At 35.3% G+C, this 24,984-nt stretch overlaps 1 protein-coding gene across 12 annotated transcripts in view; it reads left to right on the forward strand.

The window, feature by feature from the left end:
* Positions 1–19,672: 19,672 nt before the first annotated feature.
* The window catches only part of SNTG1 (syntrophin gamma 1), a 222,200-nt gene continuing 216,888 nt past the window's right edge, over positions 19,673–24,984 (forward strand). For 10 of the 12 annotated variants that reach the window (XM_087961719.1, XM_087961720.1, XM_087961718.1 and 7 more), the window contains exon 1: positions 20,944–22,246. The gene's annotated coding sequence lies outside the window, so the exon portion shown is untranslated. Of the gene's footprint in view, positions 19,748–20,943; positions 22,247–24,984 lie in introns of those variants that run through there. The other 2 variants (XM_087961717.1, XM_087961721.1) reach the window with 2 other exon arrangements.

Consider the following 24,984-nt stretch of genomic DNA (forward strand, 5'->3'; position numbering starts at 1 on the left):
GGACTTTCTCAATTGTGCTAATATCAGATACGTAATGTGGGTTCCAGACTGATGAACTGTATTCGAGTATTGGTCTAGCAAATGTTTTGTATGCTCTGGTTAGTAGTGTGATATTACCAGAGAAAAAGCTACGTAGGATTAGGTTAACAATTCTTAATGCCTTTTTGGCTATGTAGTTGCAGTGGGCTCTAGCACTTAAATCATTAGAGGTGAGTATTCCAAGGTCCTTTACAGAGCTTGGGTCATCAACAAGATCTTGACTATTCAGCTTGTATTTTATTTTCTGATTTTTTTTGCCAATATGTAAGACAGAGCATTTATTTGTTGAAATTTGAAGTTGCCATTTGTTTGACCATTCTGATACATAGTCAAGATCTTTTTGTAGGGTAGCAGTATTGTCTGTGGTATTGAACAGCTTTACATCATCAGCGAAAAGAACGCAATTGCTCTTAATATGATCACAGAGGTCATTTATGTAGAGTATGAAGAGAGTTGGTCCTAGAACACTGCCTTGGGGGACACCACTATTGACAGGTACAGAATTTGATAGGACGCTGCCAATTTTGACCATTTGTTGTCTGTTTGCCAGGAATGCTTCTATCCAGTTATTCAGAAGTTTGATTTAAAAAAAAATTAGTTGCTTCCAGAGAGATGGTATACTCTTATGTTTCCACAGAATCTGAAGCAATATTTCCGAATCACTTTTGATGCATGCACAGTCCTATCATCTCAACTACATTTAATCAGGCTTGATGGTTGTTCAGCGAATGATATGGAGACCACTTTATCACTGGTGTTATTTCATTGTTGATTTTACTGATGTTAGTAATATATTCATTTTAAGTAAACAGTTTTGTGGAAATTAGGTAAATTATTTCCTCAAAGAATCAACAGCAACTAAGCTAACATTAAAAAAGAAGAAGCACAGTCACTCTGGTGATATAAAGTTTCTTAAGATGACACTAAAATTATATCTTCTAATCTCTTTGCCAAAAGGTAGTGGGAAGGAGAATATCAAAAGTTAAGATGATGATCATGGCAATACATTAAGAGATGTGATTTCAATCATATTTTAACAACTGCCATTTATTTTTGATCATCATCCCACAAAAAAGCTGTTCCACTATCAAGTTTTCAACTCTTATTTTTCTCATTATTCTTTCCAGTTTAATATTATTTATTTGATTTGCCAATTGTTTACAAGATAACTTACTCATGTTTTTTGTCTTAAAATTTCCAGTTGTTTAGAGAAGTTTTTGCTCACATATTACATAGTTTTAGGCATATTTTTCTTGCATGCTTCTTTGCTGCCCAGGTTTTTAGATCCCACTTGAATACTAGTGCTACAGCTTTTTTTTCCTGTTTGTTGCTGCATGCCAGTTTCTAAGTTGTTGTTATGTTAAAAGCAAATAAGACTCAGCAGCAGGTAAAATGGCTTCTGCTAACAAAGAAAAATGTTGTTGTCAAAAGTAGAGTAAGAAATCTTGTGTTTTCTCATTTGGATTCTTCTCTTTCTAATAGACACTATATACAATGTACGAGTTGGTTATTTGTGCATCAAAGTCTATCCATATTGCATGCGCCTATCCATGCTGCAGTTTTATGTGCTTCTAAATGATGATGTACAAACAAATAATAATACTCCCTTAGCTTTTAGGACCTGGGTGTGTGTTGCATGTAGATGCCTTCAAGTCTGTTTTTGACTGTTGGAGACTACTTGGACCAATTCCTGTAGTTTTCTTGACAAGGTTTTTTGAGTGCTTTGCCATTGCCTCTTTCCTAGGGCTGAGAATCAAAATCACCTACCTGACTCATGTCTAAATTAGGACTAGAACTCATGGTCTCTCAATGCTTTAACCACTATACCAGATTGGCTTTGGACTTCAACAAGTTTATATCCATCCCAGTATTATATTAGAAGGTTGTTGTTTTTTTCATTAATTTGGCCACTTTTTAAAATGCATCTTATACTAGATTGTTGCGTGTACAAAATAGCTAGCACACAATAATAGCTAATGTGCATTCTGTCTGCCAATGTCTTCACTCCTTAGATCAGAGGTAAACAACAATAAACAAGGAAATGACAACATCAAGAATCTGTAGTAACAAGGACCAGGCCACACTTATTACCTTTTTGATATAGCTTTCTTCTTTAGAGCTTCAGAGAAAGAATTAATCTCTCAAACCAATGTACATTTCTTGATTTAACTTGCAGAAGGTGAAGAAGAAGGCACTCATAAACTGTTTGTTATCAAGGAATTTTGGCCCTTAAAGAATAAACAATTATCTATTATTATTGTCTTGAGTTAAGCTGCTCCAGCAATCAGCTGCATGGAAATACGTCTTTGCTTCATTAAGATTTCAGTGCACTTAATTTTCACGGAGTTTGTAAACAGATAAATACAGAGTACAAGTAATTGTCCAATAACTGAAAATTGTTTGAAACTGTTCATATTAAAATAAATACTTGTAAAAATGCAAGTAAAGATTTTACAAGTAAAAATTACTTGTAAAAATTCATGCTCATACATTTTCTTTCTAAATATGAAAATCTATTTAATGTTTTAAGATAGATGATATGTCCTTATTTTTGTGTGAATCAGCTGTTTATCTGTGCTGTGTTATAATTCTAAGCAAACCATTGTAAGCACTGTTTTAGAATTTAGTTAGCACCCACCCCTACAAAATGCTGCATGGATTATGTATGCCTTTGTTCTCTGAGGAATAAATGTTTTCAAGAGAGCAATACTTAATCATCTTTTTGAATGAGGCCATTCTCTTTTCACATGTTTTTTTTTATTATTATATCATCCCAATGGGTGGAATGATGGGAGAAACTTTTTTGCTCTCCTTTCCACCCTTGATTTTGAGTGTTATTTTAAGTATTGATTTCCCAATAAGCTTACAAAAATATTAATTAATAATTAATTAAAAGTAACCTGAGAGAAGCATTTCCTGAATCCCATATTATAAGCAATCTGGTTTCAACTCACCAGATGTATATGTTAATAATTATTATATGGTCTACATTAATGTAAACAAATGTATTTATGCCAATACACTTAAATTCAGGGTATCAAGTTTGCTATTTTTGCTTTACAGTTCCCCGGTATCTTGTACCATCACAATATTATGCCATGATATACATTGGAAGTAAAATATATCAGTATTATACACAAACCTTTATTGTAGCATAGCATGCATTCTAAAATGTTGCCTGGATTTAATTCCTTGTGCTGTCCTAGCCAGTCTATGGAAACTGGACAGTTACTTAGGAATTATGAGCTGTCCCCTTAAGGGAATGCATAATGGTAAATGTAGTTAAAGGTATCCTGGGAAATGTAGTTTATGTCACGTGGCCACATCTGTATTCCTGATTGGCCACTAAATTGACCCTCGAGGGGTTGGGGGAGTTTTCTTCACTCTTGCCTGAACTCATGAACTCATGGCAGCTTCTTTCTATCGCTACGAGATGGGTTAGGAGATAACCATCTTTTATTACAAGGCAGATATACAAAGGATTGGTCATTAAAGAAGAACTTCATCACAAATGTGAGTTATGAGGATACCTGATGAACCAACAAATGTAATTTGTTATGGACATCTTATTGAGTTATCTATCTGCATCTGTACAGCTTCAAATCCACCTCTGTGCAGAAGGCAGAAAATTCCTAATCCAGAAATTATATTATATTAAATCACATATATAAACATTATGAATGCCTAAGAACAGTAAATCATATGGCATATAATTATGAGCTTAGTTTACATGTTTAATTGATTTAGGATAGTTACTTTTGCTAGGATTTTTTTTATACTATAAAACTCCTTATTCTTTCATTTTGATCTGTAACCAATTTAATATAATTAATCAGCCTGCTTCTCAGAAACATATTGTCTTCCTACTAATAGTGGACATTAGTTGAAGAGTTTGTGTTGTTAAAGATTCTGAAAGCTGGAAGTATTATAACTCAGCAACCCAAATAAAACTGTTAATTTAAGAAAGCGCTTTTCATGGGTAATAAAGAGTATTTACTGCTCAATAATTCAGAAGGTGATAGCAAAACTACTAATCTATAATAGCACTTAATTACTAAAGTTAGGCAGGGAACGTGAAAAAGGGTTCCAGAAAAGAATAATGGTAAACCACTATCATAATGTCAGAAAAATAATATGATTGTGTTTGTATTATCCCTAGAAGTCAAATTTAACTGAAGGGTGCATTTTTCTTTAAAAGTTGGAATAATTCTAATAATTTAATTATTCTAACATAACACAAAATACTTATGTGAAAAGAATTATATTTTTCTTAACAATTAAGTAATTTAAATTCAGAAATGGTTTTGAATTTAAGCTTGCAAAACTTATTATTTTTTTTAAGTAAAAGTTTTATTGACTTTGACAACAAACAAAAACACATAAAACATAAGACATCAAACATAAAAACATCATCCTCCTTCATAAATTTACAGACAGTGTATCGGTTGGTTTGCCACTCTTTTTTGTGCATCCATTTCATAGTCACCATTGTAATTATGTTACATAATAACTCATATTATCAATCAACAATTATATATCCTAATATTATTATTAAACAATCATTTGACTATAATTTTATTAATTCATACTTAAGCGAGATAACTATAATTTACTTAATTTATTTTATAACAGATCATAAAATCATAACAAGTCTATCTTAATAAAATTTTATAAAGATGCTATCAAAACAAAAGAAAACAAAAAAAATGTATATTCATTATTATTTCCTAGGTTTCTAAATATTCTATTATTATATTGTATTATCTAACCATTGATAAAAAAGATCCCAAACTTCATAAAATTGTTTATCTTCTTGTTCTCTAATTTCAAATGTCAATCTGCTCATTTCAGCACATTCCAATATTTTCTTAATAATTTCTTCCTCTGATGGTATTTTCTCACTCTTCCAATTTTTAGCAAATACAATCCTAGCCGCTGTTAATACATTTACAATCAAATACTTTAAGTTTTTATTATATGTATCAGGTAAGATTCCCAATAAAAAAAATCTCTGGTTTCAAATCTATATGTTTCTTTGTCATTTTTTCCAACCATATGCGAATTCTAGTCCAGTATTTTCTGGCCTCCTCACAAGTCCACCACATATGGTAATATGAACCAGGTATCTGATGACATTTCCAGCACTTTTCAGATTTATTCTTGAACATTCTTGTTATTCTTGTCGGGGAAAAGTGCCACCTGTAAAACATCTTATACAAATTTTCTTTATATGCTGTTGACATTGTCATTTTATAATTTTGAGACCACAATTTTTGCCATTTCTCTAAATCAATCCCATATCCAAAATTCTTCCCCCAAGCAATCATTGTTTCTTTAACTTGTTCTTCCTCTAATTTAATTTCCAGCAAATAACCATATAATTTTTTAATCACTTTTTCATCAGTACCTGTCAAAATCCTATCTAAGTCAGTCAATTTATCATAAAATCCTTCTGTTTTAGAATCTTTAAGATACCTTGAATGTATTTGCGCATATGAAAACCAATTCATCTTTATACCTAGTTCTTCTAAATTTTGCATCGTTTTAAGTTCACCCTTTTCATCCAGTATTTCCCCATATCTAACTGTTTGTTCCTTCTTATATGTTATGGGATAAGAAAAAGCTTCAATAGTTGATAACCAAACTGGAATTTTCAAATAACATTGTTTCTTAATTTTCTCCCAATTCAACCATAACGATTCCCATATATAATGCCTTCTAAAATAGCCCTGTGATTTAGTTCCCTTATACCATAGAAAAGCATGCCAGCCCAATAATAAGTCATGTTCTTCTAATGTCAACAATCTAGTCTTTCTTAACGTTATCCATTCTTTGGCCCACATTAAATTTGCAGCTTGGTAATACAACTCCCAATTAGGAAGGCCAAATCCTCCTCTGATTCTAGCATCTTGTAAGAGTTTTAATTTTATTCTCGCTTTCTTACCTTGCCATATATACTTCAACACAATTTTATTTAATTCTTCAAAGTAATCTTTACCTAACCTAATTGGTATTGTTTGAAACAAATATAAAATTCTGGGTAAAATATTCATCTTGATTGTTGAAATTCTACCTATCAATGACAATTGTAAGTATTCCCATTTTTTCAGATCAGATGCTATCTGCTGTTTAAGTTTAATATAGTTATTCTCTTTCAATGTAATACATCTAGACGTCAAATGTATCCCCAAATATTTAACTTTGTTCATAACTTGAATTTTCAATAGGTCTGCCAACTCTTCTCTTTGTCTTAATAGCATGTTCTTTGTCAGAATCTTTGTTTTATCTTTATTAATTTTCAAACCAGCCATCTTACCGTACATCTCTATCTTTTCCAATAGTTTTAAAGCTGTCTCTAGAGGATCTTCCAAAATAAAGACCAAGTCATCCGCAAAGGCTTGCAATTTAAATTCCTCCTTTTTAACTTTCATTCCTTTTATATTTTTGTCCTCTCTAATATTTTTATTTAACACTTCCAAGGTCAATACAAATAACAAAGGAGATAGTGGGCATCCTTGTCTTGTACCTTTTCTTATATTAATGGAGTCTGTAAATTCTCCCTCTATCATTACTTTTGCTGTTTGCTTATAGTATATGGCTTCTATAGCTTGGATAAATTTTCTAGCAAAGCCCATCTGTTCCAATAATAATAGCATAAATCTCCAATTCACATTATCAAATGCCTTTTGGGCATCTAGGAATATCAAAGCCATTTGTTTTTCAGGATGCGCCTCATAATATTCCAATGTGTCCAGGATTACCCTCATATTGTCTTTAATTTGTCTCTTTGGTAAAAATCCATTCTGATCAGGGTGAATAAAGTTGTTTAAGTATTTTTTAAGCCTTTCTGCCAAGATTGAAGCAAAGATTTTATAGTCTGCATTCAATAAAGAAATAGGTCTATAGTTCTTAATTTGTAATGGATCGGCCCCTTCTTTTAGGATAAGTGTAATATAAGCTTCTGACCATGTTTTAGGTATTTTCTTATTTAACATAACTTCATTCATGACTTCTAGCAGTGGGATGCTCAATGATTCTTGTAGTGTTTTATAAAATTCTGCCGGAAGCCCATCTGGACCTGGTGCTTTTCCATTATTCTGTCTATTGAGTGCTTCGGTTAATTCCATCATTGTTATAGTGCTTTCTAACATTTTTCCAGTTTCATCAGGTATCTTAGGTAGGTTAGCATTTTGTAAATACTGTTTAATTTTTTCCTCATCAAGATCCTCCTGTTTATATAATTGTCCATAAAAGTCTCGAATGATTGCCTTTTTCTCCTTATTCCCATAGCAAATTTGACCTTGATCATCTATTAACTGTAATATTTTCCTTGATTCTTTCTCTTTTCTCAGTTTATATGCTAACCATCTACCTGGCCTATTTGCATCTTCAAAATAGTTCTGTTTAGCACTTCTAATTTTTTGTGCCAATTCTTCTTTCTCTACTTGATCCATTTTATGTTTGATTATGTCCATTTTAAGTTTAATATCTTTTTTCTGTGGCATTTTCTGTAACTCTTTTTCCAGTTTTTTATGATCATCTTCTATAGCTTTAATCATTTGCCTCTTTCTAATGTTCTTTTTCTTTGTATAGTCTATTATTAATCCTCTCGCATATGCCTTCATTGTATCCCAAACATTCTGTATTGAAGTATCTTCTTTTTTGTTTTCATTAAAGAAGAAGGCCAATTCTTTTTCCATCTATTGTGTAAAGTCTTTTTCCTTTAAAATAGTATTATTTAATGTCCATCTAGATCTTCTTTTTTGTCCTTTCCATTTAATTGTCATTGGATTATGATCTGCCCATGTACTTGTTTCAATATTTATTTCTTGAATATTAGATATTAGTTCTGTTGAGATCCAAATCATATCTATTCTGGACCATGATAAATGTCTATTTGAATAAAAAGTATATTGTTGAGTTTTAGCATTTCTTTCTCTCCATATATCTTTTAAATTTAATTCATCTATCATTTAAAAAAAAGATTTGGGGAGAGTCTTTCTATTTTGTCTTGATGCTGTCGCTGTATAATCCAGTTTATTATCTACAATTCCATTGAGATCTCCCATCATAACTATGTTAGAATAGTCCAATCCCATTGTTTGCATATGTAATTTTTTATAAAATTCTTCTTGTTTATCATTCGGGGCATAAATTGCAACCAGGAGTATTTTTGTATTATTATCCACTATTTCAACCATTAATACTCTTCCGTCTTCATCAGTATAAATCAGTTTTGCTGGAATGGTTTCTTTGATGTACAAAACCACTCCTCTTTTCTTACAATGAGTCAGAGAAGTAAATATTTTCCCTAATTTTGATCGTGCCAGTAATTGTTCATGTTGTTTTTTAATGTGTACTTCTTGTAAGCAAATTATATCAAATTTTAACTTCTCTAATTTGTGAAAAAAAATTCTTCTTTTAGTAGCTGAGTTCAGTCCATTTATATTCATAGAAATCAGTTTTTTCCCCTCTATGATTATGTTTTATATTTAGGTCTAACAGCTCTCGTGGATCTTACTTCACGTTGTTCTTTGGTCTCCACTTGTCCACCTACTGCACCTTCTTCTTTTCCCATTCCCATTTGGTCCTCTTGAAGTTCAGTTGAGATGATCTCTTTTTCTATCTCTATTTCTCTTCTTTCGAAAAATTCATTGTAGAATAATTCTGCTTTCTCAATTGAGTCAATTCTGTGTCTCTGTTCTTGCCATGTAAACATTAATCCTTCTGGAATCAGCCATCTGTAATTCACCTCTTTTTTCAATAACATTTTAGTCAGGAATCGATATTCTCTTCTCATCTCTCTCACTTTTCTGGGTACTTGTTTTAAGACCACAATCTCTTTGTCTTTATATTTCAACACCTTCTCTCTTGCCACTTGTAATATTTGAGTTTTAATAGTTTTTTTGGTAAATCTGAGATGGACCTCTCTTGGTAATTGGTTCCTCACCGCATATCTTGTGAAGACTCGATATATCTCATCTACTCCATCCATCATCTTTTCCTCTGTTATTTCCAAAGCTCCAGCCAGGATTTCAATCATTACTGCAGCCAAATTTTGTCCTTTTTCTTCCTCAATATTTTGGAATCTGAGATAAAATTCTGACCTGTCCATCTCCCACTTCAACATCCCACTTTTATCTTGTTCAACCATTGTTAATCTGCTATCAATATTTCCAATTGTCTCTTCTCTTTGTTTGTCTTTCTCTTCTATTTTTTGGAGTCTCTCATCATATTTCACCATCATTTGTTGAACATTTTCAAATTTTTCGTCAATCTTCCCAATTCTTTGATCAATACTCTCCATTCTTTGTTCCATACTCATTTTAAGTTCTTGAATTCCTTGCATAACCATCGTTAAATCCACTTGTGCTTTATCTTGCTTCGCCATTGTTGAAAGTCGTCCTCCAGTTGATGGGGAGGCAGGAGCAGAAGTTGAGATGCCCGAAGGTAAAAATTTTCTTACTCATTTAAGTAGCTCAGAGTCTTCCAGCTCTTTTAATCCAATTAGTAAGGTGGCCAATTATAATCCAGTTAGGAAAGAGGAAAACACACACACACACAAAAAAGCCAGTAAAAAGTAAAAAGCCCAAAATTAAAAAAAGGGAGATTCTTCAGGTTCTTCTAGACCTTAATCCTGTTGTGGAATAATCAATTATGATTCAAAAGTAAAAATTAAAAATAAAGAGAAAAATAAAAAATAAAATAAAACCCAATAATATTAAAAAATAATAGAAAAAAAAAAGAAAAAGGTTCTTCAGGTTCTTCACACCTTAATCCAATTGAAAGATCTCAAAAAATGAAAAATAGCCATAAGAATAAGTCAAAAGTAGAGATGGAGAGGCAACAATCCCAGTGAGAAAAAAGGAGAAAAGAATATTATGAGGCTTCCCCTTTAAAAAAATAAAAAATAAAAATGAAATAAAATAAAAAATAAATATACCAATATTACAAAATACTGTGGGGTTGAAGAGGAGGGTTAAAACAGCTAATAGAAAGTTAAAAAAAAAAAAAAAAAAAAACGCACACTGCCTTTTATTTATCCAAGGCTCTTATTTTGGCTTCTCCACAAATTTCAAAGCCAAGCTTCAAATGTTCAATTGATAATAGAAGTCCCAAAGAGCACCTGTGTAAACATTCTCCAGTGCTCTTCCCTCTATCTTATCGTTTCCAGTGACCTTGAGAGAATTTTTTTTCACAGCTCTCAACTTCAAATAAAGTATTTTCAAGCCTCTAGTTGGCAGTGTTACAAAGTTTCTTTAATCCACTCCCCCTTCTTTCCCCCCCAAAAAAGCCTAAAAAATATATATGTATATCTATATATATTTTAAAAAAAATACTAAAGGGAGCCTCTATTTTAAAAAATATAAACAGTCAAAAAGGAGAAAAAAGAACAAGTTAATATAAAAGAAAAAACCAGTCTGATTAACTAGATCGCAATAGAAGTTCAGTGAAGAAAAAAAAAAGTAAAAGTAAAAAGCCAAGCCTCACTTTGACATTCTTTGAAAAATCGCCGCTAAGTCAAATTTTGTCAAGGATTTTACAGATTTCTTCTCAGTCTAGAGTGTCCTTAAGTCCCAAGTATTAAAAAAAAAGTCCTCACCAGCCGATACACTTTCTCTTTCTGTCTCTTCCTTCCGGAGCTGTCCCAGCTTCAGCAGCTTGATGGCTGCCTCTCCGCCGATGGTAAAAGGGCTTCTCCTGGATCAACCAGGGACTTTGCGATGTCCCTGGGATCAACAGAACGCGCCCCTTACTGTCACCATCTCTACGGGACAGTTTAGGTCCGTTGGGACCGACCAGGGGCGAAGATATCAGCTGCGATCTCGGAGCCCCGAGATTGCAGCTGTATCGCAGCGACGAAGCTCCGCCTTCTCCCCAAAACTTATTTTTTTAATTGAACTTTTTTGTTTAGAAATAGCAAAAATAATTTAAGAAAAATAACTAAAATACTGCTATTGTATTTATGTAGTGTGACTAGTTTCTCATTATTTATGCAACTTTATTACAATAAACATTTAATTATAAAGGACAGATTGAGCAGGATTTTTTTCTGAGATTGTTTTGTTTTAAAGTTGGCTTAATTAGATTAATGTGATTCAATTAGAAGTTTGGAGAAGAAAATATAGAGAAATATACTACAATATAACTGTATTGTATGCCCCACCTACTCTTTTTTGGTCAATGATCTCTGATGAAGTAAATAAGGCAATAACGCTCTTTGGCTGCTTTGGATCACTGGGGGAATATATATTACTGGTATATGGAAATGTCCTCAGGGATGAGAAATACTGCATAGGGAAGGACAGGCAAGAAGACAAAAAGCCAGAGTTGCTTAGCAGTCAGAGAAAGAAATATAGGAAGGATTCACCTTATTGATCCGGTTATAAAAAGAAGATGGCAGGAGATTCGTACATTTAGGCTTACAGGATTCTATTAAAAATAGAACTAGCCTATCCGATCATGTTTCCTATCTGGTTTATCTGGGAGGGCTGACAGTAACTCTGGTAGGTCATGCTAGATGTCTTAAAAGAGAAATTTGGTATGTCCCCTTCAGATATAGACACCCTTCCTGGTCCTGCCTATCAGCAACATTTTGTATCAGACTTTGATGTTTTCCTCCTCCTCCTCTCTTTTTATTAGGCAATAACATAATAAAACTACAATAATGGAGAAACTATCTGTGAGGTGTGAGAATTCAGTTATGTTTTGCAATAGTTTTGCTTTTTTTCCTTAAACGGGCATACCAGTTGGTTTTTGAAAGAATGAGTGTCTAATATGCATTCCCTTGGAAGGTTCCATAGCATGGAATCCTCTCCCCTGTACTTTTTAATATTTACATGAAACTTATTGAGAACTTATCTATAGAACTGAGATGAGAAATTGTCTGCTGAATACTCAAGTGTACATTTCCAAACCAAGCCAGGTTGGAGATGCTGTGAAGATTTTGACCCAATGTCTAAAGGCTGTAAAAACCTGGATAGGAAACCAGCAAAAGAAATGTAGCAAGACAGGGTTGTTATTCATCCAGAAACCATTTCAATTTGTGATTGAAATCACACTTAGGAAGCCCGGAACCACTGTAAAATAATGCTTTTGACCTCTAACCCTACAGAAGGATAGCATGGTTTGGGTGATAAAATAGGACAGAGAAATATGTCTGAATCCAACTGCTGATAAAAATTATCTACCAGAGACCAATGCCATTTTCATTCCACATACTAATTTAAATCCTGATTGAAAAGGGTCCATATGATCTGTACCCTCTAGATCTCTCTGCAAATAAAATCATACATCATTCTCAACAGTATCTTTAAAAACAAAAGTTTGCAAATCAGGTATTAGATATCAATACTGTTGGTTCAGGGAAACCCTTTTCAAAAGGCTACACCCTTTATTAAAAGACAACCAGGACAATACTCTCCAGGAAAGAGATACTGGTAACTTCCAGGATTTAATTATTTACACCTCCCTGACAACCCACAGCAACAAGAAAGGAAAGGGTTTAAACTCTATTTGGTGAAGGTCATGACACAAACCCTTTATCTATTTCCTCAAACTCATAAACCAGAAATCTATTAAAGGACAAGATTTTGCCCTACTTCCTTTATCAAACTCTGGTAACATGAAATGAAGATTTGGTGCAAGTGAATAAACTGATTATGTGTTGAGTAAAATCATCTGTCAGAGTTCCAGCAAACCTCCATTCCAACCAATAACTCCAAGACAGATATCTCTCAAAGGTTCTTTTTATTTGGACAGTAACTGGTACATCTGTGGAATCCCGAGTCTGAAAGTTTCGGGCTTCTTCGCAAAAGTAAAAACTACAAACCCATGCCCCCTTAGCCATCATCACATCACATGGCCCAATCACTATCTGTCCCAAAGTAAGAATTCCTTTTCACATGACCTGGAACCAGCAAGAGAATTTTATTTTGTCTAACTAGATATACTCAAATGAATTCCCCACTCCCACTTTCCCAGGCTCAATTGTGGCAGCATGGGAGCATCGGATCTTAATATGGCTTCCAAAGCTGACATCATCACAGTGACAGTATGAAAGAAGTTGCTAATCAGTCCTCCTTGAAAGGGAACAAGTGACTTTAAATAAGGCCACTGGATCTCCCGCAATCTCAGTGAAAAATGAGAATATTTCTTTCCCCTTTTTACCCCAGGATAGATGCAAATAGGAGTTCTTATCCATGTGATGTGCTCCAGGTGTTGGTTTTTTCCAGCATCTCCTGAATCTTTTCTGTAAAGCAGGAAACAATCTGAAACACTAAGAGAAAGATAGAGAACCATTAAAGAATTCTGTGCTGTAATGAGATATAAAAATAGCACGGAAAGTCCAAAGCAGCCCAAGCATTAAGGTTCTGTATTAAGATTGGGGATGGAAAATGGAAGGTTTCTATGATAAACTGACTGACTTAGATAAGATTTTGACAAGTACTGATGAAAAGGTGATTAAAAAATTGTATGGATATTTATTAGAAATTAAATTAGAAGAAGAACAAGTTAAAGAAACTATGATTGCTTGGGGGAAGAATTTTGGATATGGGATCGATTTAGAGAAATGGCAAAAATTGTGGTCTCAAAATTATAAAATGACAATGTCAACAGCATATAAAGAAAATTTGTATAAGATGTTTTACAGGTGGCATTTCCCCCCAACAAGAATAGCAAGAATGTTCAAGAATAAATCCAAAAAATGTTGGAAATGTCATCAGACACCCGGCTCATATTACCATATGTGGTGGACTTATGCGGATGCTAAAAAATACTGGACTAAAATCTACATGTGGTTGGAAAAAATGACAAAAAAACATATAGACTTGAGACCAGAGATATTTGTATTGGGAATTTTACCTGAAATATATAGTAAAGACTTGAAATACCTGATTGTAAATGTATTAACAGTGGCTAGGATTGTATTTGCTAAAAACTGGAAAAATGAGAAAATACCATCACAGGAGAAAATCATTAAGAAAATATTGGAATGTGCTGAAATGAGTAGATTGACATTTGAAATTAGAGAACAAGAGGATAAACAATTTTATAAAATTTGGGATCTATTCTATCAATGGTTAGACAATAAAATACAGTAATGAAATATGTAGACTTTTAGAAAATAATAAATATATAAAGATGTATTTCTTTCTTATAACTACAAAATGATTTTAGGATAGATTTGGGATGATAATATGAACTGTTATAAAACAAACTAAGTAAATCATGATTATCTTGTAAAACATGAATGAATAAAAGTATAGTCAAATGATTGATTAATAATGATACTAAGGTATTTAATTTTTGATTGAAAATATGAGATTATATGCAATGTAATTGTAATTGAAGACTACGAAATGGAAGCACAAAACAATTTGTAAACCAACCGGCACACTGTATGAACATATATGGAAGATGGCTTGATGTTTTTATGTTTTTATGTTTTGTTTGTTTATGTTTGTTTTTAAAAACCAATAAAAATTTAAAAAAAAAGTTTGGGGATGGAGAATAGAGTTAGGTACACCTGCCAGAAGACTATTGTCATAATCTTGCATGAAACAAATAAAGCAGATGCTAATAAAGCTGCAGACTCCTCTGCCTGCTTATTGCTTCCAGACTCTACACATATTCATCAAATGAATGATGAATGAGAATTAGTGATCCCTGCAATAAGTTCAATAAATTATTAAAGTTAGCTGATTATTAACATTCTGAGGTTGTAAGTGGAGGAAACTCTGATGATCTGAGAGACAAATGGAGAAGGCACAATAGATTAGGGAAACAATGATCAGTTTAATGCATGACAATCTCTTTCTTAATTTAGCTTAAAGCAATGGTAGGACATCCCAGAGAAAATGCCAATACTTGGATCATGAATCATGGCTCCTAAGAAAATATATAATGGATTTTAAATAATAGGAACAAGCATTGATCTCTTTTTAAGGAGATATCCTAGGGATTGTAATCTGTTTTGCAATAATGCAGCAAAGGAGAAAGTAAACATTTTTTCAACAATCAAGTGCATGGTTAGGAAACAGTGGTGTCAGGCACAAGGACTTGACCTCTAAAATATGAGTCAGAGGTTTTTTTTAAAGCATTGCCTCAGATAAATGGCCCTCTCCCAAACCTGATTGATTATAAACATTAGAAGATGAAGAATCAACCCTCTCAAAGAGGTTAGATAAATAAACAGAGACACAGGGTGATAACTACAGCACAAAGAGGGATCAAAAAGAGTTAGTTTGTCAAAAAATATAGAAGACCATGCTTATAAAAGAATCTAGAAAAGTATTAGGATTAAAAAACAGTTCATTAAGTGGTAAACATAGGACCAAAACCAAAATAGAAGAAGATAATAAAAGAAGAATGGAATAGCATCAGCAGTGGAAAGAAAAACTCTTCGCAGTTAGTTAAATCTTATTTTCCTCTGAAAAAGAGATAAATTCAAAAGCAGAGGAAGTAGCAAAATATTGAATATTCTGAACTTTAAAAGGGAGGGTGGTTACCAGTCCTTTCAGAGGCATTGAATGGATGAAGCAGAGACATTGAACAATCTTAACAATCAATATCAAACTTAAAACAACTTTAGCACTAAAGTTGTGGTGTTTCACACTAGAGATATTTTAAACTGTAATTATTTTCCACATCTTTACCTTTTAATCCAGGAGGTAACGCTGAAATAAGCAGAATAGTATTAGGGGGGAAAACTATTTGGAGTTCTTTATTCACAAAAAAGAGAAACCCAAAAAATTGTATTCTGATTGCAGGATTCAAATCCCAGAATGTTGCTTAATTAACTGATACACTCATAAAGGCATGCTTTAATATGTGAACAATAACAGATATTGGTTTTGTATGAGAAATGATAATTATTTCAGTTCAAATGATTAAATGCCTTTTATTTTATGAACAATGAGAGGTTTATATTTTATGAACAATGAGAGGTTTATTTGAAAGCTTTCATAGGCTCTTAACATTAATCAGATCTATGAAAGTGAGAAAATGAAATAAGACAAAGATAAATTTATCTCAAAAGATAAAACCTATCATTTTAAAGTAGTTAGGCATTTATCCACTTAACCTATTTAAAATTCTGAGAATAACTCAGTTATTGTATTTGTATATTGCATTAACCTATATGGTGCTTGTATTATATTTTAGTTAATTTATTCTTCAAAATTAGTTGTTTATCTATCATGGTTTATGTCTTAAAATTAAGTATTAATACAACTATTGTGGCATGCTTCATTAATGATAGTTAAAGAAATTATTGCTTAGACTATCCCATTTTGTACTAAATTTGAGCCATTCTCTTCAATGAAGAAACAATCCAATGTTTATCAAAATTCCAGTTAATCAAATAGTGTTGAGTTCCACATAAATATTTTTATAATTTCTGCCATGGAAATTTTGATTTTATTTACATATAGCAATAGCAATAGCACTTAGTACTTTACAGCCCTCTCTAAGCGGTTTACAAAGTCAGCATATTGCCCCCAACAATTTGGGTCCTCATTTTACCCACCTCAGAAGGATGGAAGGCTGAGTCAACCTTAAGCCTGGTGGGATTTGAACTGCCAAATTGTAGGCAGCTGGCTGCAGAAGTAGCTTGCAGTACTGCACTCTAACCACTGTGCCACAGAGGCTCTGTTACTTATGCTACTTACATGGAAATTTTGACTTTATTTATATATATCACTTACAGTATAATACTATTTGTACCTAATTATTAATTACTTTATTTTATATGTTTGTATATATTTATTATATATACACACACAATCATAAAAACTTTCACAACATAAAGCAAGAAATATTTTGTAAATATATTTTGTATAATGTGAATCCATTATACAAATACATATATTTGTGAATTATGAAAAATGGGTTGTTGTAAATAAGCCATTTGTCAACTTGTAAAGCATTCAATTAGGGCAATCGCCGGAATCCTGACATTGACCAAGGCTTAATATTAAGTGCAAATTCAACTAATTGGGTTTATATGTTGCAAATTTTTCTCTTTAAGTGACTTCATGATAATTCAGAATTGTTTATTTATCTAACAACATGCATATGAAATAAGTAGCGATATAATTTAAAATTATAATTGGAATGGATTATTTTGTAAATGTCATAAAACCACATCATGTTTAAAATAATATTTCTGTATAGCTACATATTTCATCCTTAAAAGCATTTGCCATTCTCTATTATACTGTACTGAGGGACAAGGGGAGAAAAACCAGGGTTGCTTGGTTGTTTTCTTGCCAGCATTTCATTACCCAAACTAGGTAATATCATCAGTACGATTTGAGTAATGAAAAGCTGGCAAGAAAACTATCAAACTCAGAGATCATCAAGGACTTCATGTTTCCACCTTGAGTTACACATATTTTCCTTTATTGGAAAAAACAAACAAATGAACAGCTAAATTTTTTTTCCAAAGCAATTTGAAGCTATGGAATTTTTTCAGGGCATGCGTATTGATCTGGAACCTTAAAACTGATGTGATTATTTTCAGATTTCCATATTATCTCTGGATCATTGAAATGATGTACATGAAGTGACATAAAAATATGAACTGCATGTTAACATTAGTATCTTTCATCCAATAGAAGAACCTTAGAATATTCTTTACAACTAAAAGTATGAAGAGTCAAGATGGATAAAAGAAAATATTTATTTACATAACATATAAATAAACTGTGGAATTGGCTGCCATCAGTTAGGTAATAGCTAATTTAGAAAGTTTTAAAAAGTAATCAGACAAATTCATGGAAGACTGGCTTTTGATGGTGGGCTTTTTTGCCTCTTAAATCACATGCATCTTATTTTAAATACTAGAGGAAGATACAGCTATCCATGTTACCTAATTCAGCTGGTTGGATCCTGTGGAATACTGAATGTTAGGATTAAATAATTCATTGGCCTAATTGACAATATTCTTGGTATAATTGTGTTATTTTGAATGGCTTACATACTTCCTTTCTTCTAGATTTTTGCATACCTTATCAAGAACAAAATGAAAAATCTGAAATTTGATAAATATTTCAAGGTTGTACTTATTTCTTGATTTTTATTATGTATCAAGTTAATCTTGACTCTGTCATAGAAAGACCCAGGATGATCTCTCTTTAATCTAGCCTTCAGGTCTTCTAATAATATATCCATTTTTGCTGCAATCGTGTCCATCTACCTTGTTGTTGGTCCTTGACTTCTTCTCTTTCCTTTCACCATTCTGAACATTATAGAAAAGAGAATTAGGCCTTCACATAACAGGTCCAAAATACAACAATTTGAGCCTGCTTCAACAAGAAATGCTAGAAAGGCAGAAGCCATCCCATCATTAACTCTAAGGTCATTTGCTGTACTTGTCATTAATTTACTCATTTTATATAACTTTAGTTATTAAATAACTAAATTTTTAATTATGATTCTCAACTTTCATTACTAGAACTTGCAGATCATTTGCTTTTTCAGATCTGAGACTAGTGCCATCAGGAGAGCTTAGATTATTGAATACTTCTCCAGTGTTAATTCGAATAAGTAAGACGGCAGTACACAGCTTTATTTCACTCGTTTGCTGACTTGGAGGCCATCTGTTCACCACATTCAAATTGGGCTGTGGAGTTCAAGTTCTTCCTGAATTGGACCATACTACTCCAAAATAGCCCTATCAACATCCTTCCCTGCAAAATGCTTAAATAAACCCACCTCTCTAGCTATCTGTTAAAACTTGCCTCTCCCTCCCAGGCTAAGTCTTATTCCACTTTTTATAAAGGTAATATTTGAAGCCAAGGAAATGTACAGAGTCCTTTAACTTGTCCCATACTAAAACTGTAAGAACAGCATAGGGCATAACTGTAGCAACAATTTCTGGCTTCCAAATTGGTGAGTACAAGCAGGTGATTGAAGCCTACCCCTTTTTATATGCTTGCAATGGATGTGATGTACATGTAGATGTCCCTAATCAGCACCATTCTCTGACCTCACTGCTACAGCATTTTGGGGTTCGAAGCTAGAAGAAATGTATGTTATCATGGCTGTGAAAAAGATGGTGTTAGAATTCTCAAAACTCTAGCTGGTACTTTCTACTTATTCTATCCAAATTGCACACAAGTCTCATATTTTTATGGGGAACACAATGGGGGAGAGGACAGCCTCAGCCTCAGATCCAGTGAAGACACATGTGGAAAGAAGTGGAAGAGGGCTGCAACTGTGACTTCTGGAAGCAGCAACCTAACTCCAGGTTGCACAACCTTGCCTGCTTGCTGCACTTTGTGTGAAGCATTTGACTCCTTAGGAGAACTATAAGGTGCTTTCTTAGGTTTGTTAACATAGCTGGCCAGAAGGGTTGAAATTGAAGGGACATTTCACAAACAAGTCAGGTGTCCCATTTATGTAACAAAGCAATACAACATGGTTAGCTAATAATTACAACTTTCTTCTTGTTTTTCCTTCCAGCTTTCCCCTCCTGAAAATTAGGGCAGCTTTCAAAAACATGATCCCCCCCCCCCCTTGACAAGATGGATTATAATTATCAGCAATTTTTAGGAGCAAACCGTGGATTAAAAAGCCGCTTAATCCATAATGGAAAATCAGGGCGAGAGAGAGAGAGAGATACCGCAGGATACCCTCCCCTCCACGAGTAACTGGATAGCTCCCTCTTCATCTATTTTGGCGGATGGAAGCTGCCTTCGCGGTAAGCCCCGCCCCGAGGATAATGACTTGGTCTCCCCATAAATAAGACCGAAGGGAATTTGGATTTGCTTAATTCCTTTTCCATCCCGGGGCCCTTGAAAAGGCGCATTGTTACTTTTCCCGTGCGTAGCCTTGCCCTATTCAACTGAAGCGCATTTCTTCCCTGAGCAGCCTGAAGAACGGGGGTTGTCTCCCTGCCTGCCTCTTATTTGTGTCGACGGTTTCTAATCAGTAGTCTTTTAATTAGAAACAGAAAACAGGCTGGAGACTGTCAAGACGTCTCCCTTCCCGCTCCCTCCCTTTTCTATAATGATAAGCGGGGGTGGAGGAAGATGCAGTTAGAATAAGCAAGCAGGGGAGGTCTGAGCGGCGTGACGTTGCTCGCAGCCACCAATCAGAACGAAGGTGATTCTTCTGCTCCGCCCCCGGCTAGAATTTATACCGCTGTCCTCTTCCAGGGCTAGCGGAATCTTTCGATGCGAGATGTAGGTCATATTGCGGGATTTATTGCAATTTGGGGGTAGAACATTTAGCTCCATTATTTATTGTCACCACGCGAAACTGAAGTTCATCTCCCCATTCTGACCGGCTTATTTGCTACAGCTTTTTCATGTCAGATGGGCTATCGTGACAGGGTGAATTAAATGTACTATTGACTCCCTTACACTTTACTCGCTTGATAGAGTCTAGCCCTGTTTTTAAGCGCAAAGCAACCCCCGCTCTATTGACTTCAGGAAAGAACACAGAATGTTAAGTTAAATGAGGCGTGGAAGTTCCTTTTAAAGAGTGGTGTGGAATCAAAACACCTTTTTTTTTTTTTTTTTGGCTATTACTTCTGACTGAAGATGTAATCGAGCTGGACGGTGAGTGTGGCACTTAAACTCTGTCACATCCTCAGATCCCTCGTTTCTACCATATAAACATCAAGAGAAACGTTAGTTTTTGGCCAGTTTTATTGTGATTTGGATTTTAGCGTTCGGTTGGAGAGTGGTCGGGGTGAATATACCTGAATATTGATTTTTCCAAGTGGTCTGAAGCTGAAGCTTGAAACTGCACATTCGTGGCACGTTCTAAGCTGCTTTCGCAGCTCTTCGTTGTTATCTGAAGACAAATCTTATCAAATCCATGGAATTTACTTGTTTCCGGCCATAGTATCGCTGGAAATAACTTCTTGGATGCTGCTGTTGATAATACAGTCCCAACATTTTAATTTGTGCCGAAACTTACTCTTAAAAACAAGAGTGATTCGGTGCCGACGAGGGTGAGAAAAAAATATGAATTAGCAAGACTTTTTAAAATGTTCTTTCCGGCTATCCAGCATGAAAAGTGAAAGAGAATTTAAGCAACACATGTTTATTAATTCAGAGTAGAACTTTGGGGCTTGCTTGGCTCTCGTTCTTTGAATTTCTATTAGCTGTGCAGTACCTCACTCATATCATGACAGATTTCCGCCCCTCTTGTTTTATTCTAACTTAGTGATTCGCATATTAATTAATCACCTCCTTGCGGTGTGCTTCGGTTTCTATGATCTGCCTCTAGAAGCAAGGAAGGTAGAAGCCTGGACGAATCAGCGCCCTCGTAATAAGAAGGGATGAAGGCAAAATCTTGCGAGCGTGCAGCTTCACAGAAGTGGACGGCTAATTTCAGATAACACGGAGAAAGAGACCGCGAAAGGCTGCAGAAAGGGGCTGCTCGAAGGGGGAGAGAAGAACCTTCACTTCCCGATGAATGGCGCCAAGGCTTTTAATTGACAGCACCGCGAAAAACTTCCTTTCGTCCCATCAGCATCTTCGCTCCCCTTCCCAACAGGCCACTGGGGAAAGCCCCCCTCTTGTTGAAGCTTTCCGGATCCGTCTTTCTCAGCATCCCCTCCACCTGCAGCAACTCGGTCGTTTCAAAGCAACACGCTCCTGAGCGGCCAGATTCCCCAGCCGCTGATCGGGGGGCGGCACTGGAGGGGAAAAACAAGGGACAGCGGAAGATACCGAGCGGCTTGGCACGTTAGTTCCAGGATTACGCCTGCTAGGCGTGGACAACGCCTCTAGACTGGGCAGCCAGGGGAAGAAGCGCCGCGGCCACTGGCGACTCTAGAACGGGCTCTTCTGGCTCCTTTTACGGGGATCGGTCGCTGCTGAAAAGGGGATCTCAGCAGCTCTCTCCTTTCTATTCCCCCCTCCACAAGCTGGAGCTTTGTTCTTTTCTGTGTTTGGATGTGCGCAGCGAAATATTCCGACCCTTCCGCCGTAATTCCCGATGGGTCTCTAAAAAACCCGTCCTTTCCTAGTTTTGAGATATCCACCGATCGCAAGCGGATTCTCGCCCGAGTGCCACCAGAGCCTCCATGCCTTGGCTGCTCGTCTCCGAAGCAAAGGGATGGCTCCTTTCTCCGAAGCTTCTCACAACTGAGCGGATGGGAAATAATTTGGGAAATAAGTTTCCTGAGGTGATTTGGAGGAGTTAAAAGTCCGCCGTTTTCAGCAAGAGGCAGCAGTCAGTAAAAGTAAGTGCTTCTGATTATATGGTTACTAGAGGAAGCCCTGCCCTTTTTGTAGCACATTTTGTTTTTAAATGAATTGGGTTCTCCTGAGAGTGGAAAGAGATAGGAAGGCTCTGTCCCTGCATTAAATGCAGCCCGTACGTTTTCCAGTGAGCTTGGTCTTCCTTTGCAAAGACTTCGACGCAGTAAGTGTCTTGTCCAGTTGAAAGGCAGATTTTATGTTTCATTACCTTAATGTTGACTGGTGAAACCAAGGTTGCCCTAAGGATGCAGAGGTGCATGCTCCATGTTTGCCATTCCTTACAGAAGGGGAGAATTTGTGAAATCTACTGCAAATTACACCAAGCAGTAGCAGTTGCTAAAATTCTCCTCTGCAGCTGTTCTTTTCCTTTAAACTCACCAAGGCCAAATCTAATGGCCACTTTCTGTGTATTCCTCATGGGACAGCTCTGGTAACTGTTCATGTCTCCTGCAAGTTCCCACATCAGGCCTGTTTTCAAACTATGTTACTGCAATTGACCTGCTCCTATATTTGTTTTATTGCCATCTTTGATGTAGTATCATGAAAGGGTTTCACCAGGGACTGCTGCTCTCTTTGCCATGTGGTTGATCAGTTTCTGAAGCCAAGCCGCCTGCTTTGGGCTTCACATATGCCATGTCTGCTAGGACTGGGGCCTACAGTAGACCAAGGAAATTGAGGTCTTCTTACAGCTGGTTCTAGATTCAGATAAAGAGGTGTTCATCATGAGTAGCACCTCTGTGGCTGGATACAGCCACGTTGGTCATGGTCTAGGACAGTTGTCCTTAAGTTGATCCAATTTCCTCTTTTCTAGTCTGAAACAATGTCACCCCCCTAGCTCTCTTTATACAATAATCTCTGCAATAGCTATCCTCAATTGGTTTCTCAACTCACAAATGAACAATAGCAAATTGTACTCCCCAGAATATATCCAAACAACCCCCTTAATGGTAATTTCCTCTGACTAAAGAATCACTGCTCAAGGGCTTTAAGAAAGGGCTTTGAATGGACATTGGTGTTCATCTATACCATGGACTGATGAGGGTCTTGTCAAGCTCTTATCTCAGTACGTAGCAACAATGTGCTTCTGGATGGGGAATGCCAAATTCAGTTTCAACTCTGACATGATTTAATGTTTGGGTCTGGAAATTCTCAATCTCTGCTCTTGATTAGGGCTCAAGTTCCCCTTCAGGATATGTGTACAATTTGATATTTTCAAATGTTAGCTGTGGCCAGGAAGGAACTGATTTAGTGTCATTTGCACCATGTCTGACCAGAAGACTCTTAAAATGGTCACTCATGCTTTAGTCATCTCATTAAACTACTACATACCTTTCAACACAGAGTTATCTTTGAAGACCACTTGAAAGGTTTAGCTGATGCAGATCACAGTGGCACAGGCAATTATGGACAAAGCCCATTTAACCCCTTTGTTTTGTGAGTTGCATCAGTTACCAGTAGAGTTCTGAATGCAATTCATATACAAACTGGAAGGTTGTCTTACTCTAGGATTAGTTGATCAAATAATGTTACCTCATTAACCTAGGTGAAGGGATTTTTTTGTTGTTGATGCACTTGTCTTCTGGAAGGATAGAAGATCTCCATTTATCTAAAGATCTGTTTAGTTCCCACCCTCATCTTATTTAAACAAATCCTTAATTCCCTGAAGCTTGGCAGAGAGTCTCTTGAACCCATTGATGGATGATTTCTCATTTGGATTCTGTTTTTTTTTTTCTGGTTGTCTGGATGTCCTGGGGGAGAGGGGAGTATTGCATTTCATTGTTTTCTGTTGTAGCTGCCAGAGTTGCAATGGAATTGTGTGGTCTGTAAATCTAATTAATGAAGTATAATAGGCTGATTATAGAGTTTTACAGGTTCATCTGCAAGCACAACAAAAGGCCACCACTTGCACTGCTAAAAAGCTAGAATCTGTAGGTTACCGAGGGTAGCCAAAACTCACAAATAAACCATGCTGGAAGCATGAGTGAGAAAGAACCATGCTAGAAGCATGAGTGAGAAAGTGAGATCAACTGCACATCTTCTAAAGACAATGACTAAAGTCAGGAAAAAGAAAGAAAGGGAAAAAAAATGTGAGAAGCTCATCTCTTGATGCAGTTATTTTGGTGAAATGACAGTTTTGCATACAACTTCTGGTTTCTAGGAGAAGTCAAGTTCAAGTTCTTAAGATCACATTCTGTGAAAAGGGAGTATATATAGAAATATTGAAAAAGGACATTTGGGGAAGGTGGATGACAATGAATGGCTCTGAACTCTGCAAGAGTGCCCCCATAATTCTTTTATGTAGCCACCAATCAGTTGGTCTTTTGGTTGCACTCACCAGTCTTAGCTCTTCTTGGAAGTAAAAGGTGGGGAATGCCATCTGTTGTCCTTATCAAGAAATAACCACTGTTGAATTGTCAGAGGTATGGATGTAAAGCCCAGGAATACAGAACTACGAATGGACTGAAGCAAGAATGTGAAAAAAGCACTGAAGAGGGGAAGCATAGGTTATTTTCTTAGGTGGTAGTGACTTGATGAATGAACAGTCAACTGACAAATGGCAGAAAAATCAATTATGGCTAATCTCTGAAAAGCCAAGAAGGGTTAGACTTTAAGTATGGATATTTATTAAATAAACAATAAACAGAAGACCACCAGAAAAACCTCAAAATGTTAGAACAAATTGGGAATTACAAACAACAATTAACAGAACAAGACAGTG

Source organism: Notechis scutatus, chromosome 3 (assembly GCF_049901735.1).
Source record: "Notechis scutatus isolate UNSWTSFEM ecotype Mainland chromosome 3, rNotScu1.2, whole genome shotgun sequence".
In the NCBI taxonomy this organism is placed as follows: Eukaryota; Metazoa; Chordata; class Lepidosauria; order Squamata; family Elapidae; genus Notechis; species Notechis scutatus.